This window comes from Periplaneta americana, unplaced genomic scaffold (assembly GCF_040183065.1).
Source record: "Periplaneta americana isolate PAMFEO1 unplaced genomic scaffold, P.americana_PAMFEO1_priV1 scaffold_20, whole genome shotgun sequence".
NCBI lineage: Eukaryota > Metazoa > Arthropoda > Insecta > Blattodea > Blattidae > Periplaneta > Periplaneta americana.
This window is the reverse complement of record NW_027185501.1, coordinates 330650-351793: the sequence shown is the minus strand read 5'-3', so window position 1 is coordinate 351793 and position 21144 is coordinate 330650. Positions and strand designations below refer to the sequence as shown.

Here is a 21144-nt window from a genome sequence, read left to right as displayed (position 1 = left end):
GAAAATGCTATATTGGCCAGACGGGACGCACCATTATGGAATACTGCAAGGAACATCAATGCAGCATAAGACTACATTACCCCGATAAGTCGGCAGTAGCGCAACACAGCCTGGAAATGGGCCACAAGATAGATTTCAATGCCACCACCATCTTGGAAAAGGCATAGGGTTATTGGGAACTAGCTAGTCATCAAGGAAGTCATCGAAATCCAACTAGATGAATACAGCTGAATACAGTGTGGAAACCTGTAATGAACATGGCAAGCAGTTGGGACTAGGAACTAGCAGCTGACCATACAGGCTAGACCATCGAGCTAAAAGTGAGGATATAGAGTGGTGCTCTGGGTGGTGCTGGACTCCATGTTTTAACTGGTCAGCAGAAGGAGGTGTATACACAAATGGAGATTTTTAAATCCCCTAATTAAGATGCCCCTTGTGTGTTCTGCTTATAACTTTAGCAAATGAAGTGACAAAACAAAAAATACATCATGTTTCAAGTAAGTAGTTTGCCATAACTTAGTATTCGGCGTACTATAAATAGCCTATAACAGTTGTTATTGATAGAAAAATTCTGTAACATGTATATTGCTTTACAGATTTCTGTTGCGAAATAAGTTGTTAAGGGAGGAGATGGGTGAAAATTTCGTAATTTTTGGTGAAAAATTGAATTTTTTCGTTTTTTGTAGAAAATGAAGTAATGAAGCCTACTTTACACTTTGGCAGAGTTTTAGAACCCTACGGCGGTTGTGTCATTAATTACGCCATCTTTAAAAGGCTGCGCTCTTTAAATTCTCCCGTGAAGGTTTGGCCTGCACTGAACTTGTTGCTCCCTTTTATTATCACGGATTTTGCATCTGAAAATGAAGGTTTTAAGGTTCTATGTGACTGGTTTAGGAATTACCATAGATGCACCAATAGATGGCAGAGCGATGTAAGTTCAAAAACAGATGTGTAAGAGGTTGTAGATCTTATAACTTCGAAGTGAATGTTTGTATACAAAGAAAGTGTGTTGCGTTGTTACAAAAGTTTGAGTTTTAATTGAACGTTTAAAATACTTTTCTAAATATATTTATTTCGTTAGTTTTCTTACAGTAGTATAGTGTAGTATAGTAGAGTATAGTGTACATGTAAGGTATATTTATTTGTGTAAATAGTATTTTATCGCCGTGTGAAGTGTAGTCACGTGTACGTTTAGGTTATAAGCTATTACAAATTCAACATGCCTAGAAGTAAGAAAGTTAGACGTTGTCTGAACATGGTAAAGAAAAGGCGAGAAAAAGAAAAAACTCGAGTTGTAAATAGTAGGCCTCATGTAGAACATACTACTAGTAGTGTAGAAACCATTTCAAGTAGGCCTAGTGTAGAGAACAATAGTGCAGAAAGGAATCTGAGACAAAACCAACTAGAAATTAGTTGTCAGAATGTATATAGTGTTAATAATGAACAGTGTAAATATTTATTGGTAGATAGTAGTTTGTTGTCAGGCCTAGTCTCTGACTTGAAATGTAGTGACTGTAATTGTAAGTCTTTGTACATAGTACTTTGTGATGAAAAACATGGGTTCAGCCACAAGTTAGATTTAGTGTGTAGGGTTAGTGGAGAGACAAAGTCTTCAATTTATTCCTCGAGGCGTCGTGAGGATAAATCCAGGAGACCGGGCTTCGATGTGAACCAGAGGATTGTCCAGTCCTTCGTGAATGCAGATCAGGGGTACTCTGAATTAGAACAGTTTGCCATGGTCATGAATATGTCTGTGATGAACAAATCTACATTCAATGACCATGCAGCTGTAATGAAGAAGGCCTCTGAATGTGTTGCTGACAGTGTTCTCCATGATGCTAGACTTGAGGTAAGGAAAGCTTATAGCGACCTCATTGTAGATACAGCTGTACCTGAAATATCAGATATTTCAGTCAGTTTTGATGGGACATGGCTCACACGTGGACATAGTTCCATGTATGGTGTAGGCAGTGTAATTGACTTACTAACAGGGTTTGTTCTTGATTACACTGTCATGAGCAAACACTGTTACAGGTGCATGATCGCCAAGAGACGCATGCCCATCACAGATTTTAGAGTCTGGTATGCTGTCCATGCCCCTGAATATGATATAAATCACGAGGGGTCATCAGGAGCTATGGAAGCAGAAGCAGCCTTAATCCTATGGAAAAGGTCAGAACAGTATGGCCTTAGATACACAACAATCCTTTCCGATGGAGAGCCTCTACATACAAGAGACTTTCTGACAAAAAGCCATACGGGGCCTCGGTTGCTATCAAGAAGGAAGAGTGTATCAACCACATAGGAAAAAGGCTGGGCACTGCCCTCAGGAAAGCTGTGAGTGAATGGAGAACTCGTGGATGTAAATTAGGTGGTCGGGGACATGGTACGCTGAAAGCGATGACTATTGCCAAACTTCAGAAGTATTACCAAAAGGCAATCCTCGACAACCGTGGTAATCTATTGGCCATGAAGAGTGCAATATATGCCACTTTGTTTCACAGCATTTCCACTGATGAGAAGCCCCAGCATGGCAATTGCCCTGTTGGCACAGAAAGTTGGTGCTTCTATCAGAGGGCAGTCGCACAGGGTAAGCAACCAGGCCCTCATAAAGACAACGTTGGTACACCTCTCAAAGAAGCTGTACTTGCAAAGATGATGCCTGTGTATCAAATGCTGGCATCAAATACACTGCTTGAGAGGTGTTTAAAGTGTCTAACACAAAATGCCAACGAAAGTCTGCATAGTGTCATATGGAGACACTGTCCGAAGGACTCCTTTGGTTCGAAGAGGAGAGTGGACCTAGCAGTGGACCTGGCAGTATGCAAATTCAATGCTGGCTGCACAAAAACTGTCCTCAGTCTCCAAGAAGCTGCTGGATTGCCTACTGGAGATAAAACAATAGCTCGAGTTCGCCGTGACCGAGGACGTGTAGTGAAAGCGAAGCTTCGAGCTACAAAAAAGTTCCAGCACTACCGTCAGGCGATCAAATCTGCCAAACGACGACTTCTAGAAGCTGCTAAGAGGACAGAGGGCACTACATACAAAGCTGGACACTTTTAACAAGGCCTGTATATTTTCTTTTAAGTTTGAAATGCATGCAAACTTTTAAACTCATTTTTCCACACTTTTTATTTTAGCTCATTTCTCTGCATTCACATTGCTAAGGCTTCCACAAATGTTATGCTAAGAAGTTGTAATTTTTGCTACAAGTGCTCTAAAGTATACTTAACAAACGTATGTTGCAACTTTTTCAAAAAAGTAAATAATTTGTGAATAAAAAAATAAAATGTGTGCATGTACTCTGTAAATTTTAAAAAATTTGAATATGAATAGGATATTTTTTTTTTCCTCTTTTCACAAGGTAAAACTAAAAAATGTGAGAACATAGAAACTTTCTGAAGAGATCAAAGCTGTTGTAAAAAAAATTCAGACCTGGTTCTTCAATTTTGGAGAAGTAGCATTTTGAAATTATGCAAATTTTTTGTCAAAAAATTTAAATAACTTTTAAACTACTGATCGTATTAACACGAAACTTAAACACATCACTACTGATATCAATGGGAGTATGTATACAAAAAATCAAGTCTCTAGCTAACGAAATATAGAAAATAGGTATTTCACCCATCGCCTCCCTTAAGGAAGCAGTGGGTTTAGAAAATGAACAGAATCTGTGGACACCTAGAGTAACGCAATCAGCTAGTAGGCCACCAATGTTATTCCATTTCAACAGGCTTGAGATACGAATGTTTAAAGTAAAACTCAATTTAGGCCAGAGTCCGTGGTCCTTAAAATTAAAAATATTTGTCTCTGATTTAGGCTACATTCATTTCCTATACGACTATATACGGAAAATAGCTTCCTTTTCTTCTTCTTTCACTACCTCCTGATTCCCACCGGAGCAGCGTGGAGGGCTTGCCTCTGATCCATTTCTTATATTGTTCCCAGTCAGCTGTAAGAAGTTTTATTTGTGCCATCGACTTCCGTCTTTTTTCGACTATCTCCTTGATAACTTCTTCCCACATTATTCTTGGCCTCCCTTTCAGGCGACTTTCCTGGGTTTAGCTTCTGCAAACTGCCTTGTCTTCCTTCCTTTGGACGTGTCCATACCACCTCAACTGCTGTTCTTCTGTTCTTTTGACTAGCCTACTGGTTCTTGTTGCAATTCCTCTCTGATGTGTTCCGATCTCTCCTAGTTTCACATGCTGTTCTCCTTGGTACCTTCATCTGTACAGCATTCAAACTGTTAAGACCCAGCTCTCCCATCCATATATTAGTATTGGTTATATAATTGCTTTCTGAACTCTAGTCTTTGTTTTCTTTTCCAACTCTGACTTGCCAAATATAATGTCATTAATTGCGAAGTATGCCGAGGTTGCCTTTTGGACCCTGTTACGGACTTCTAGTTGGAGTTTTTCTGTTCGGCATATTCGGTTCTGAGGTAGTTGTAGGACTCAACAGGTTCTAATTTTTGTCCTAAGCACATGATCTCTATATTTTCCTCCGTCCTTGTAATCATCATAACTTGACTTTTCTTCATATTAACTCTCATGCCCCTTTCTGTCAATGTTTCCGTCCATTCCGTCACTGCCTTCTGTAGTTTGCTCTCTGCATCTGTTATGCGCACAATATACTAAAGCCTGTACATATACTGGTCTCATTTTCCACATCCCAACTAAGCTACAGATTCATCCATTCTGGCTTTACATGTCATTATTTCATCCATAAAGATGATGAACAGTAGTGGGCTTAAACTGTCCCCTCATGTCAAATGTACCTGACCATCCATACATACTACTCCTTCTACCTTTTGAAATACTGATTGCATAGCTCTCATCAGCTTCTTAGGGGTTTCTTTCTTCCTCAGAGCTTTCCACATCTCTTCTCTAGGAACTTCATCAAAAGCTGAGTGTAAACCCAGGAATCCTAGATATGCTGCTTTTTCTCTGTTTAATCATTTATCTATTATAGTTCTAATGGAGTGGTATGGAAAATAGCGCCCACGGGAATAACAATGGGTGATTTGTTGGTATTTCCGGCGCAAAGGATTGCGATACTCTGGATATCCATGGACTCTGAAAATGAAGACAAATCAATGGTATCCCACAACACATAGTATTTTATGTTCTGCACACTTCGAGAATAAATGCATGTAGGCTATTTTGTAAACGAGAGGAGACGTTTACTGGCTGATGCCAGTCTGGTCATGAGTTTAGTGACGACTATTAAAAATAAATAAGTGTTAGTAAAAATTGGATATTCGAGTTATGAAATAAGATTCACAAGATGCAATATAGGCCTACTTTTCGTCTCATCCTATCCTCCTGAGACAACTCTTTTTAATGGCTCCATAGGAACCACACAGTATCCTTATCTGTTGGTGAATATGATGAACAGTAATAAAAGAAAGCAGAAATGAAATGTTCAGTCCATGTAACAACCATAACACATTCAACCCACGAGCTCAGAAGACTCGTTGGGTTCAACCTTCGAGGATAAAAATAAAGGAGAGAGCGAGCCAAGGCAAAATGCTTGAAAGCGATGGGACGGATGTGACATTTTCCTTGCCTGCCACTCACGGGTATGTGTCTCTAGTAAGTATTACAAACTCTTTGGGCTAGAGGGTTAGGGCAAGACCAGATTCCATTACACAGACTAGTATATACATTCACGAACCTTGAGTTGTTGAGGGTACTAGGAACAATAGACTGTGCTGGTACTATTTCGCATTGTCTGTGACGAGGCTATAGTAGTAATCCTAGTGGTTAGCAACTACCTATGGATGCATATTTCCTACGTATTGAGCTTCGTGACTGTATATAGCCTACTAGACTCTACTATAACATAGAAAAAAACATGGCAGCCATCGAAGATGGTCAGCTGACAATATACAAGATCAGACTCAAATGGAAACTATTCTATAATATAAGTTACAGGTAACTTACCACTGTACAAACAGGCATAACTTATGAGAAAACGCTTTGAAATTATTTAGGCATAAATTCTACAAGAAACCTTCGACCGAGAGTTATTTTTCACAACTACGCATTTCACTTATAACGAAATAGTCTAATATTACTGATTACGTTAAATCACAACTGCATGCATAAAAACAGCTCAATCAACTAGAGTCGGCAGCATTTGGGAAGGAGATCGTCTGCTATATGCTCCATAGCATTTCTGGTATGTGACGTCACAAGGCGGTACAGTAGAACCAATCGGAATCAGTCTGTAACAAGTGCTTCCCGAGTCCGTTTGTTCACTGTGAGTGTTTCAATACACTGAATAAATAAAACTGACATAATAACTTATGTGTGTAAGGTAAATAAATAAATGAAAGGAGAGATTGTAAAAAGACAAGTATTGCACATGCAGGCGCGGGAAATAGTGTTTAAGGTGTATAATTATTTTTAAAATGCTGACGAGCAGAATGCTGCCGGCCATCATGGTGATGGCTGCAACGTTGCCCACGCACAAGAAACGACTGCAGAAGCATGTGGTGTGGGATTGGGAACAGTGCAAAGAACGCTGTTAATAAAGGAAAGGGGGATTGTTTGGTGTCATGCTTACAGTAAACAACGCTAAGGTCATTATTATCTTTTGAGAATTTAAATTCTCTCCTGCGCTATTTGTATTGCACACACGTGTAAGTGCGATGTGGCAATGTTGTACGCTGCCTTGCTCTCTATCTGTCTGTCTCTCTCGACGCAAACGTTAGCAGACGACCGCCTTCCCAATTGCTGTCGACTTTCTAGTATACTATCCATCGTATACAGGCTACTAGAAAAAAACAGAATGTAAACAAAGTAACTGATGTGCAAAAAAAAAAAAAAATGGAAAATGCAGATTACCTGACATAGCCCTATTTACTTGTTGCCAAGTTCACATTTCTTGTGCATTTTTACTTTGGTTCTAAGTTCGTCAGTAACTTTTCTTCTTTAACTGACTTTCAGTTTTTTTCTTTTTTGCCAGTTCCTTGGACACTTTTTTGTTATTAAAAACTTTGGTATAGTTAAATATGTTAGCTAACACTTTTACACATTTTTTAACAACTTTTAACAAAGGCACACCACAACTTCATCCACCATCTACTATATTAGCTTACAGAGTTTTCAATGAACTGAATTCTTAATGTTATCATAGCAACTCTCAGATTTTAACTTAAAAAATTCAGACTCGTAATTGTTGCTAATCAGTACTTGCATGAGTCGATAAATTTCACAATATAAGCATTCTTTCAGAGACTGACATAGTATGATTATTAGAATTAACAAGGTAACTCACCAAATTATCAAATTTGCTCCAGCTGTCACATTTCAAGTCACATCTAAATTACTCGAAACTTTAAAACTCAATGACACAGATGGTGTACATCACTACGTATATCCATCATAAGTTAATCTATTTTAATGAAAAAGATGTAATCTTCCTTGATGATAGTTATGAATGGATTAATGTCTTTTCCCGTAATTTCACTTGTGAAATAGCCTAATCAAAATTTGCAATGATATCTTGTTGATACCATTCAATAAAGTTATTCTCATCTTTCTGTAAAATCTGCTGCACACGCTCTTCAGAATCTTTTCTTTCTTTGCTAAGTTTCACTGCGAGATAAGATGAATGATTAGGAAAAATTATAGGATAACCATCATTAGTCAGGTTTGTTTGGAATTTTCAGAGGAACACGAATAAGTTCACTATTCAGCAAAGAGAAAATATCTTCTCTAACCACAAACTTAAGTTTGAAATATATAACACATACTGTTTTATCATTCACTTCAAAATTATTACGTTGTATATTCTTCAGCCACTTTCCCCTCAATGTTTTCTCTTTACGAAATTTAAAAACTGTAATATATGGTGCTTTGCCATAGTTCGATTTCTAACCAGACACACAACAGGAATGACCCATTTCACAACCAAATTTGCTGCTTACGATTACAGTATATTAAATTAAATGAATGTCTACGAACTGACTTACGTAAAATCATTACTTAATCACTCAGAAACTACAAATACATTAGTTTATCCTCTCAACTTAACACCAAACTAAACTACTTTGTAAATCACCGCCTGCACCTATTCGACAGTGCCGCCAACTCCAATTTGCGAAAAGTCACTACACACGTACAAAAACTCACCAAATTTAACGTCATAAAACCCACCTAATTTTTGTTTCTACAAATTTGTTTGCACTTAATTGTTAAATAATGAGTAGATAAGATATAAATAATTATTAAACACTCAATATCGAAACTATAAAATTAGTGATTTCACGTTTCAGATAAAGGTGTAGAAGATGAAGTTTGAAACACCTGCAGCTGCAGTTGAAGTTCAAATTTTTAACATGATTGTGTTGAAGAAATTAAAAATTATAACAGTACATAACACTCCGTCTTAGTGCAGCCCTAATTTCAAAATTTATTGAAATTTCTATTCTATTTATAATTTTGTTTTTTTTTCTCTCTATGAGGCCGGGAGGAGAACATCTCTATGCACCCGCGACCTGAGGTCTATTGTGCGCCCCTGGGATGAGTTGTAGCTCAACAACCGCACCCACGTCGAGCCGACCTAAATCCCAACACCCTAATGACCAGTCCCACCATCCCTCTAAGTCCGTGTACCATTCCACCACAACAGCACCCTCACATTCCCCCCTTAAATGGTCTAAGGTATAGGCCACCCCTCCCATCGGGAGGGGAATGGGTTCCGCAACTACCATGCTTTGGAATCTCCATAGAGCCAGCCAAGAGCGTCAGGAGCTTTGGATGGCTGCCGCAGGCGCGATCTGAAAACCAAGTACACAATCAGAATGATAAGGAAAGGATGATGAGGGGGAAAAGAAGTGACGAGAATGAGTGGGGTTCCATACGCCTGATAAAGTTACCTGATATTCATTCATAGGAGGGAAAAACCCTGAAAAAAATACCTCACCCAGGCAACTTGTCCCAAGCAGGGAATCGAACCCTGGCCCGCTAAGTTCGGGAGCGAACGCACTACCACAAGACCACAGTGGTGGACTAATTTTGGTTTAACGATAATGCTTCGAAACCACTTCTGAATTTCACCAAGCAAGACATAACATTGATGGTGCGAACTTGGTATGCTAATTCTTTTAATGGTTTTGTATTTGATACCTCTTTGTACTGGAAAACTTTATCCCAAAAATCAATAGTAAAGCTGAAATTTTTCCATTTCATCAAGTTCATCGCGCGTTACTGTACTTAAATGTTTTCAGTAACTTTTTTGGCTGTGTTGAATTAAGAAAACCTTGATTTGTTGTAGAACATAATGGAAACTTAAACTAGCAACATTTTTCAGTATTTTCATACATTCATAAAGTCTTTTCAGCAGTTGCTTGATTGGAGGAACAATGAAAGAAACACGCCATCATTAAATTAATTTTTCACTTTGTGGATTAAGGCTGTGTTCTGTTTTCATTTCCAGCCATTGGGTTGTTATGTAGTTAAGGGCAGAGTACATTGATACCTGTAGTCATCTAATATTGCAAGACAAGTATTTTGAACAAGGGCACCTGCAGGATCCAATCTTTGCAGCGATGTCGATGATGATGCCAGGATCTAGTAGGCTCTGAGGATGGTGTGAAAGATACACCAAAACAGCTGTAAGTCACACGTGCTTATATAATTTAACACTAGTAAGTTTGCCATTTAACCAATCATTTATATTTAAGTGTTAAAAGTAGTGTACACAAGATTCAAGATGGAACAACATTACCTTGAACTACTTGACTTTCAAAATGAATTGTGAATGCGTCTCTTAACTGTTTTTCCCTTTCTACGTTTTGCTGATCCAGTTTTGGTAGGTGCTATTCTCTTTCCAGAGTAGGTAGGTAGCTTCTGATCTAAGTTGTAATTACCACTTGGTCAGGTTCAGCATCTATATGAGAATATACCTATGTAGCCAAATTAATCACAGGATCACAAAACCTGATTCACGAAATTTTTTGGTTATTTTATAAACTCCGAATTTACCAAGAGGATCAACTTGCAGAAACTTCCTTTGAAGTTGTCAATGACATCTCTATAAGACGAACAACGTAATGTTTATGAAAGTCCATCACTGTATCTGCGTGGTATAAGGCATTATGCTTTGGCCTAGTGATACGAAATGACCGCTGGTTCCAGTCCTCAGGGGAGAGAACAAATTTTCTCATGAAATCTCGACCAGTGTATAGGAACAGTGACCACTCAGCAGCATGTTGAATTTGGGGAGCTACAACACATAGTGGAATCCGGTCTCGTGAGCCAACTGTAATGGCTGGGGTAGGGATTATTGTGCTAATCACATGTTACCTTCATACCAGTATTGCTTTGATTATCGTTCACACTTGCTGAGGCATGCAGACGTGAGGCCAGCAGTCGACTGATGATCTGACCCTCCATAGGCTGTTGTGCCAAGGATCTATTTATATATTTATGAGTCATTCCATGTAAACTTTGACATAACCATACAATTTTAAAGTTAATTTTTTGTGCATTTTGACAGGTAATGATTAATTTTATGGTTATTGGCATATAACAACCAAATACTGATCCCATGTGTTCTGTAATATTCCAGATTTTTTAATTTAAAGTATGGATAAAACTAAATGCCTTGAATTTATAATTTCTGTGGTTGGCTAAACTATGTTGTGCAACTCACTATTCTTTTGTTTTGAAGGGTGCCATTGTTTCTCCTTTAATATTGGAGAGAAATACATGTTGTTCATAGGTTCTCCAGTTTTTATATTAAATATATTAATCACATTTACTTTAGCACAGTTAATAGCGCTTAATGTCCCAATCGTCACACAAATTATGAATAATAATATTTTTCATATATTTAGAATAAAAAGTGTAAGAATAGTGAACACGGCATGACTACTCAGTATGGATTTAACTTAAGTCCATCTGAAGATCAATTAACTGTAATGGGCTTCGCAGATGATATTGTTATCATTGGTAAAGACAAAAAATCCGCTTTAACACTCTTCAATCATGCATTCCAACAATTCGATGAAATTGGACTAGATATTAACATTAACAAGTGTAAAGGCATTTGTATTAAAAGAGGATCAGCTGTTTGAAGAAAATTTCCACATCTCGTCTGGAAATGAAATAGCTGGTTTGCAAAGAGGTGACTTCATTCACTATCTAGGAGTCAATTTTTATGATGAGATTAATTTTGATCCTCTTTCAACATTGTCTAAAGTAAAAACAAATGTAGAATTGCTTGTTTCTTCACCATACAAGCGGATCAAAAATACAACATCATTAACACCTCAATCTGTTCTAGTCTAATATATCCATTTCAGACAGTGCCTCCAAAAAGAATTTCTAATAAATTCATAATGGATGCAGATATTATTACTGCAACTGCCTAATGACCTTCCTACAGATATGTTGTATACAGACACAAAATTCAAGGGATTAAGTTTATTTTGTTCAGCATGGGAATTATACTTACAACATATAAATGCATGTAAGATATTGCTTAAATCCAATAATTCCTTCCTACATGCTACAATGCCATTATCCCAAGAAATTACATCCAGTCTCACAGCACTCAATATCACCGAATCAGCAAATATTTTAAATAAATACGGCACTGTAGATACGCGAAAGGTACGGCAAGTATTAAGAGAAAAAGCGTTTGACAACTGGAGCCAGAAAAAACATAAATGCAAAGGAGTGCTCTTATACCAACAATATACCCCGGCTTGTAAGTGGATCCGGAATCTGTAGTGAGTGGAGGGAAGCGATCAAGATGAATGCGAACGTGTCAGCTGTGCGTAGTGTACCTGGCAGGTCTTCGGGCAGTAACCTCTGTCGACGTTGCGACAGGGAGGTTGAAACCCTTGCCCATGTCCTAGGGGCCTGTTCACACAGTGAACTTCTATGAAATATGCGCCATCATACAGTAAGATCTATAATAGCAACTGCCTTAAGGAACAAAGGTTATTCAGTATATGAAGAAATACACGGCATATCCAGTGAGGGCAGTAATCGAAGAATCGACATAATTGCATTTAAACCTCCCTCTCTTGAAGGTTACATCATAGATCCTACTGTGAGATTCGAATCGCACGAACACCAGCCAGAAGAAGTACACGAGGAAAAAAGAAATATATACGAACCTTCCATCAGTTTTTATAAGGACAAATACCATCTGGAATCCATTGTCACTATGGGACTAATGATAGGAGCCCGTGGGACCATACCCTAGTTCCTAGTCGACTTCTGTAAATCTTTTGGCCTGCATAAAAATATTTTAAGAGATCTAACAATTGCAGCACTCAAAGGCTCAATAGCTATTTTCAGGCATCATACATATGGACCATGACTAATTCGGATCTCCTTGACGTTACTTCGTTTAATATCATGTGTTTCAATATAATTCAAACTGTTATTTTTCACTCTAACAACAATGTATCACTAAGCCTCAAGACATTTACTCTAATGCATCATGGTATTCTTTGTCGATGGCAACCTGTAGTGGTTACACGAAGAAATTAAATAAAAATATGGTACCACTTTAATATGAGGCTGCAGGGAAACCAGCATGAATATGGCATCAAGCATGAGGCAGAACAAGACAGCTCTCCTAAACCTTCAAGAGTTGATGATGATGTTATCACTTTATATAGAAATTAGCCTATGTGCATGCAGATATCATCGTATACGATTAAAAAGTTCACACAACGTGGCAACCGTCACATACATAAACCCAGAGGTTCATTGCCACTCTCACATAACCCCGCAATCGGTCCCTATCCTGAGCAAGCTTAATCCAGTCCCAATGTGTGCAGTTCTGTGTTGTGTAACTTTCTCCATTCTTCTGTAACTTCATCCTCTTACTCCAAATATTTTCCTAAGCACCTTATTTTCTGTTACTCTCTCAAAGTGGGAATCAAAGTTTTATAACCATACAGAAAAACCAATAATATAACTGTTTTATAAATCCTAACTTTCAGCTTTTTTGAAAACAGACTGAATGACAAAAGCTTCTCAACCGAATAATATCAGACATTTTCCATATTTATTTTGCGTTTTAATTTCCTCTCATGTATAATTTATATTTGCTGCAAGGTATTTGAATTTTTCCTTCTTTATAAAGAATAAATTTCCAATTTTTATATCTCCATTTCGTACTATGTTCTGGTCACGAGACTTACTTACAAATGGCTTTTAAGGAACCCCAGATTCATTGTTGCCCTCACATAAGCCCACCACTGGTCTCTATCCTGTGCAAGATTAATCCAGTCTCTATCATCATATCCCACCTCCCTCAAGTCCATTTTAATATTATCTTCCCATCTATGTTTCGGCCTCCCTAAAGATCTTTTTCCTTCCAATCTCCCAACTAACACTCTATATGCATTTCTGGATTCGCCCATATATGCTACATGCCCTACCCATCTCAAACATCTGGATTTAATATTCCTAATTATGTCAGGTAACGAATACAATGCATGCAGTTCTGCGTTGTGTAACTGTCTCCATTCTCCTGTAACTTCATCCCTCTTAGCCCCAAATATTTTCCTAAGAACCTTATTCTCAAACACCCTTAATCTCTATTTCCTTCTCAAAGTGAGAGTCCAAATTTCACAACCATACAGAGCAACCGGTAATGTAATTGTTTTATAAATTCTAACTCTGGTCACGAGACATAATTAGTATTTGGTCTTTCCAGGATTTACTTTCAAACCTTTCAAGTAAAATTTCCGTGTTTTCTAAAGCATCATATCTACTGTGTATACGAGGTCTTATACACTGCTACCTAATGTATCAGGAAAAAAATATAAGTTCATATTACTTATCCCAAAACTTAACAGAAATCTTGTCTTAAAAAACTCTTGTGGGAACTTCATGTCATGAAATGGTTACAACTGTCACAGAAAAAAAGTATGTTTTGTAGAATGTACAGTCTCTATTGTAATGTTCTTTTAGTGATTTTGAAGCACTTTTGTAAAAATAAATTTTGAACAAATTTGAACATTTAGTTCTATTTTTTTTTTCTTTCATGAATAATTATAGTACAAATGTCACAAACTGTCACAATGGAATGACCCTTATATTGCTTATAAAAATTCTTTCTTGGATTGTGAAAGCTATTTGACATTACCCCATTACATTATTGATATATAAATTATAAATCACTAACTCATTACTAAACACTATACATTAAATGCCATGTGACTGCAAAGACAAAACCAGACTGCAGACCTTAGCCTCACACTCATGACATGCTATTAAGTACCAAGCCTTGTCGAGTCATGGGCACCGGCCTGAAAGCTGCTATTCCCCATATCCAGTCCAGTACAGCTTCCACATTGTATTCCTAGTCTAATAAAAAAACAATCCATGTCTTCTTACAGCAATACTTGGATATACCGCTGGTTCTTATGGCTTTTCTTTGTAAATGACTGTAATGAAACAGGTCAAAAGAGGAATAATATGGTGAGAATGATCAAACACCTATATTGATCTATTTCTTCATAGAAGTTAAGTCCTAGACCATATTACTGTAAAAATATACTGACCATGCTTCGTACGCTCTGCAAAATAAGAGTTTCTTGTCCATACTTACGTTAATGTAAATGCACAAGATGAACAAGGCTAGTGCACCATACAATATTTACACAAATATATAGTTGAACAGACAAGTGCAGTACATATACAAAGTTGTGCATAACTTTATTTTTATATTTTGAATAAGATAGTTTTCTCAATTTCAAACATAGCAGCAATCATTTCTATTACTTGTCACCTATAATTTTAGTTTTCTTACGGATTCCTTACATAATTTTGTTCAAATAAATAAAAAATATTACTATTAATTTAGAATCATGAGATATCTCAAACATCCGATATTTATATTGACAGTATATTTTTTACATGTAATTAAATGCAATAATGTCATATGAAAGGTGTAAAATATATATATATATATATATATATATATGCTTTCAGAGAAACTTAAGGTTTTACTCACCAATTTGTAACAATGCAATCTTGTATGGAATTTATCTAGAAATGAATGTGAAATTGCATCCATATTTCCAAATTAGTACAGAAAAGAGCAATTGTAACAGAAAATTAATGTTACATTTTTGTTAAGTTTCTTGCAATATCATTATAAAAAACGTGCATATATTATACCATATTTGTATTTTGTAGCACAAAATGAAAGGGGTACTTTATTATTTGCATAATATTAAAATAAAGTCATGAAAATACTAAACTGCACTCAAAAGTTACATACTAAAACATTTTCTAAGCGTAAAAAAATCACACATTTTTATAATATTGACCTGCTATTAAACTGACAAAAATCCAAACAGCATCATACACAGAATTAAAACGAGCCTGAGATCACACTTCTAGTTCCCATGGAATGTTAGTTTACTAAATTAATTTAAGTATGAATCAATTCACAGTAGATGATTATCTCATAACTTCAACAGGGTGGACAAGCAGTTAATCAAGAAATAAAAGTAATATACAGTAAACTTATATAAATGTAACTGTAGGCTAATTATATATTATTCACCTGCACTATAATCAAACAGCTGCAAATTAAGGTATAAAAGCAATGTACTGGTGCAACTGGTTTTCAAACAATCTGAAACTCGTCATATTCAGCTCTTTTATTTTCAGGTGTGTGCATGTTATGAAGGAATATCTTCGACTCTATTATCCTATTTAAAGAAAGTTCGACTACGGTCTTAGACCCTGCAGTTTGCTTTGAACGAGACACGAATCAGGCACTGCAGATAAATGACAAGAGAGCTGAATATGTACTGTACCTGTCTTCCATACCTCAGTGAAAAATATGGCACTTCGCTTTACAACTGGGATGTTACAGGCTTACTATTTGGAGCGAGGGGTTGTTTACAAAAATTTACATGTAATATCCTTAAATCCTTTAAAACTCCCTTTTATGAGGTTCACAAGATTGTGATGGAAATTCTGAAAGCCTCTCTTCAAATTCTACACTATCATTTATATGTTAACACATAAATTTTTGTTTTAATGTGCAAATCTAATAAGTATTTTACTCGTTTCATTTCCCATTATCTTTTATGTTTGTTAATTTCGGACCCCAGTGGTCAACCTCACTTGAGGCAGATGATTTTAAATATATCTCAGTAGGGACCGCTAAACTTTACTATTGCCATACTTTTCGTTATGTCAATACTGAATGCCACTTTCAAACCTCCAATTAAAAAGCATTTAAATGCTTACCTCAAAGTTACAGTCAGTCAGCCTTTCTTCAAAACTTATGCTTCTCCTGAAATTTGTGTGCCCAACATCTATTAGTGGCCTCATTTTCTCTATTATTTCCTTGTATGTATTAATGGACAAACGATAATAATATTTAAACTTTTCTTCGTCATCCCACAACGAAGGTACAAGCTGGTGGAACTCTCCCAAGCTCTCACGTATATTTATCTTGACCTGAGCTGTCGCTATTCATTTTCCCGCTTCATAATATGATTTTTCTACTGTTCAAGTGTTTACGTTTGAACCGCTCTGTCACTGCCATCGTGATCTAGACCAGGCCGTAATGCAGGTTGTGTGACGTCACTCGATGAGTCGGGCTTTTCTATTTGAGTATACGGAGCTGAGTGAAATATATTACTTTATAGCGTGTCGGCGCTCAATTTTATTTAGTGTAATGTGTGTATAAGACCCCTTCACACTTCTTATTGCATAATATGTTGCAGAAATAATTACAAAACTGTGTTATTTTAATGTGAACGGAGTTTTACATGTTAACATAACCTGGTTGCATCAACATTTTAAGTTTGGAATGGAAGCTATTTTGAGATTTAATAAAGAAGAATTATTTATATTGTGATTTTAATTTAGCACATCTACCTTCCTTACTTGTAGGTACAAAATTTACCACAGTCCCTCCTATGAAATTAGTGTATGTACAGTTGTGTGTTAACCTGGTAGATTAGATAAATACAATTCATTACAACCCAGTATAGTAGGGAACAAATAAATAATACAATTAAATTTTTATTCAATGTAACATGTGCATAAGTTCCATTTATGTGTTGCATAATGTGGCAGGAATAATAAATAAAACTGTGTTATTTTTATGTGAAGAGAATTTACTTATGTTAACATAACCTATCTGCGTCAACATTTTAGGTTAAAGTTGAGAACGAAAACTGTTTTGAGATTTAATAAAGAAGAATATATTTTAGGATAAACTTCAGAACACGGTTACCGTCCTTACTTATAGGTAGAAAATTCACCACAGTCCCTCCTATGATACGTACATACGTTATATTACTTAGTAGCGCTGAGGTATAGTTCCGGTAATTTCTGAACTGAAAACAGTTGAATTTATTTTTTGTGGAGATGCATTTGATCCTATAAGCAAGGCATATTAAAATCCTGAACGAACCGAACTAATTTGTATATGCAAGATGTATGAATACGAAGGGAACTACCTCAGCGCTAGTTTAGCCCTAGTAACATATTAAACTAATCAGACTTCAGACTGGAGTACCGTCTGAAACGAATAAATACAATTGAAGTGTAGACAAATTGCATTTATAAGTTATACGTAGCGTTATGCTTAATTATAATGCATAATTGCGAATATTACTGATAGAATAAACATAACCTATAACTTCAACACATTAAAATATGCGTGCGATGCAACTGAAAATTGTTGAAACGTGCATAAATGAATGTGCAAGAATTTCGTAATGAAGCATGAGTGCTTTATTTCAACTAATTACAATTCTAGATACTGTAACAGTAATGAAAACTATAGGGTATAATTTTTCGTAGGTAATTTCCTAGAAGACGGGCAAAATCCAACATGGCTGACGAAAACTACCAAAAACCTTCTGCCAACTATGAAGTTCAAATGTCACCAAACATCGCAAAATCAGAGATGAAAAATCAAATATATATTCATATTTTTAAAGAAGAACAAGCCCTCCAAAAAAAATGAAAATATATTTAATTTCTCGCCTTTGATTTTTTTGGCGTTTGGTGGCATTCGAACTTCATAGTTGGTAGTACTTTTCTGGCAGTTTTCGTCCGTACTTTACCCCCCAAAAATCACTAAAACACAAAACAAAACATAATAATTTATCATCTTATCAAATAAAATTCAATTCTCATCGACGTCTTCAACGACAACCTCTTCACTTCCAGTACAAATGACACAGGCTTCAAGGCAATCTAAACTTAAACCATGCAGCCAACAAAGAACTAAGCCAACACTTTGTCGTACAGTCAACTTTGCATAAATAAACCACGTGTTTACACTAAATGAAATTCTCTTCGAACACTTATTACATCTTAACTTCTACAGAAAATTCAGTAAATAATTCCTTTAAACCACAGGAAAACAGTTTTCTTCTCAACATTCAACACAATCCTTCTTCACCAGCGAAAGAACTAAACCAAAATCGACACAAAATTTAATAGATAAATTTCAGAACACGGTTTCCTTCCTTTCCCTCTTACTTCAAAATTCCAATCTTGTGCGCACAAAATAAATTATTGGCACTGAAAAGTGGCTTTTCGTAAGCATGATGATGTGCATTCGACAAATGCAGACAAATCTACAATGTAACACCACTCACGTCAAACAACCAAGAACAACAGGACAACGTCATTATCCATGAAAAATTAATGAAAATTCTAGAATAAATGATAACTATAACCAATCAAATCGAAAGAAAATCACAAAAATCATAAAATGAGAAACTTTCAATAGCTTTTAGCCATCAGGCACAACATAACACCACTCACGTCAAACAACCAAGAACAACTGATAACGTCATTATCCATTCAAAATTAACGAAAATTCTAGAACAAATGACAACTATAACCAATAAAATTAAAAGAAAATCACGGCGACACCTAGTACAAAAACCTAGAACTAACATGTAAAAGTCACTAAAAGATCACTAACATTTAACTCTGAAATAAAGAAGTTGGTAATACTTACTATATTCAACCAAGTGCCCGTCTTCTATGAAATTACCTTTTCGTAATATAATTACTATATGTATCTCGTTTTTAGTTCAAATTGTGTATATTATCAAACGTCGTATTATTTACTCGTATAATGTAGGTTGTTCACAAATAAAAAGGGCGCAATAATTTAAATTTAATAAGACAAATACGGTAAACTAGCAATAATGGATTAGACAAGAGTAACATCGATAACGCTGCACTTAGGCCTAATCACAACTTACTTCACATGCCAGTCAATGTTTCACTTTCACGTATATATTATTACACATATTTAGCCTACTGTTTATAAGACCAAAAATTCACTTAACCACATAAGGACGCAATATTTAATCGAAATAAAGGCAGGTATAACACATACGAACTTTGCCTGCAACAACGTAATTTTCACACCAAAAATAATATTATACCTTAAATTGCAAGTAAATTGTGTCTCAAGTGTCTCACAATCACTGTTTAAAATTTTACTGACGCAATTTGCATTTCAGAGAAATATGTGTTATTCTTCATGCACTGCAACTAATTCATATGGTTGAAAGACCGCCTTTCGCGATCAGCTGTTAAGCGAGTCACGTGGTCTGCCTTACGGCCTGTAGTACAGGCAGACCACGTGACTCGCTTAACAGCTGATCGCGAAAGAGACCTAACAAAAAGATTCTTAAAAGACTTTTGCAAATTTGTGAATTCAATTGACTTTACAAAAAAATTAAAGTAGAATAGAACACAGAGTAGTAATAAGCATATATCTGTTAGTGATGGGCGAAGTTGTTCTTTTCCCGGAACAGTTCCGACGGTTCCGGTTCCGAAAAAATACTATGTTCCAAATAACAGTTCCGAAATAACAGTCACCAGTGGTGATGAGTCGGAGTCGTTGAGTCGTTCAAACGAACGGTACAGTACCCTCCCTCTTCACCATAGGCAAATAACACCATGCAGCTCACACTGGAGCACTCATAGGCATGACATAGTACACATTCTTATCTATAGATGGCACTGCAATGCACATTCGAATCGATTTTGGAAAATTGCTGTGCATGCGGACAGAACTCAAAAGCTTAATGTTAGTAATTACACAGCTGTTGACTACAAGGACAGAATACAACACTTTGTTTTCGTACATAAAGTTATAAAGACATGGTAGCCAACTAAAAAAAAATAACATAACATCTAAAACATATGGTATGTAATTTCTGTTCTCTCTATTACATAATAAAAAAAAACAAATCATTAATTTTTATTTTTACTTTTCTTAATACACAGTTATAATAATAATAATAATAATAATAATAATAATAATAATAATAATAATAATAATAATAATAATATTAATAATAATAAATATTACAATTTCATAAATAAAAAAAGATATATATTGGCAATACTGAAACCTGGAAACCCCGCAGTGGGTTAGTAAAATGTTGGAATCGCATCTTTACCAAAGTGTAATTTAAACTTCGCATTAAACCTCGCTCTCCAAATCAGTACTTATATGGGTAGTTTCCAACAAATAATGCTACAACATTTTTGTCGTTCTTTGATAACAGAGAAGATAGCACAAAAACTTGTGCTTGTCAGACTTAACCTCAACAAACGACATACAGACATTGTAACTAAACCACTCATTACCATTTACGACTTTAACCTTTGTATAGAATCAGCTGATCAATGAATTAATAATAGTATGCGTACTTTATGACTTTGTAGAATGTTTATAAAACAGAATTAGTCAACTAATGGTGAAATGAACCATAAAGCGGGAATCAATATTACAGATTATTGAATACATACTATAACATTACAGATGATTGGCCAGTCTTACAAATGTTGATATTAAAGTTCGCGCCACCGCAAGGATTTCAATGTCCATGCGCCCCCCTCCAACCACGTGAGAGTTTCAAGTACAGTGTAACTGCAGCTGTCGTTGGTTCATCGGAACAAGCTCCGACGTTCCGACTGTTATCTCGGAGTCGGAACATACCTTGTGCAACGAGGTACTGCAAGCCCGCAACAGCTGGGCAAGTGAGCAGCTCGGAGTCGGAACACTGTTATTTCGGAACAGGAGGTTCCGACCTACTGTTAATTTTTGCAACAGTTCCGAGGGAGTCGGAACATACCTTGTGCCACG

At 36.2% G+C, this 21144-nt stretch overlaps 1 long non-coding RNA gene across 1 annotated transcript in view; it reads right to left on the bottom strand.

Moving 5' to 3' along the window:
* The window catches only part of LOC138693741 (uncharacterized), a 43120-nt gene extending 23602 nt beyond the window's left edge, over positions 1–19518 (bottom strand). The window contains exon 1 of the long non-coding RNA XR_011330430.1: positions 19430–19518. This is a non-coding gene — a long non-coding RNA (uncharacterized lncRNA). The remainder of the gene's footprint in view (positions 1–19429) is intronic.
* Positions 19519–21144: the final 1626 nt, after the last annotated feature.